The following is a 446-nucleotide window of genomic DNA, read 5'->3' as shown; positions in this document are numbered from 1 at the left end:
ATTCGCATGACAATATCCATTTTTTCTTCTATTAACCATTTAAACCTCGTTTCTTCCTTGAATATGTATTAATTAACAAATACTCACTCAATATATCCGAGAAGGTGAGATAATTACATTGACTGTATCATCTTTCTTCTACAGTAAAGCCATCAGCCAATCTATTGACTATACCAACAATACATACCAACGGCTAAGGATATTTAACAATAAAAGCAGCACCGTATTCTCACAGTTAAAAAAATAACACAATGGAAGATTGAGTATGCAAGATCGGTTATCGCTGTTTCAAATTTGTTGTATGAGTGAGTTATTTATTGCTGGATGGAATAATATGATAAAAAATGAAAAAAGGAAGATGAAAAAATGGAGAAAAGAGGAAAAGGGGAAAAGAGGAAAGAAAGAAAATAAGGAAGAGAATCAGACAGTCAATCAAATACATACAC

Source organism: Penaeus monodon, chromosome 31, assembly GCF_015228065.2.
Source record: "Penaeus monodon isolate SGIC_2016 chromosome 31, NSTDA_Pmon_1, whole genome shotgun sequence".
NCBI lineage: Eukaryota > Metazoa > Arthropoda > Malacostraca > Decapoda > Penaeidae > Penaeus > Penaeus monodon.
The sequence above is the reverse complement of the archived record's forward strand: the minus strand, read 5'-3'. Positions refer to the sequence as shown.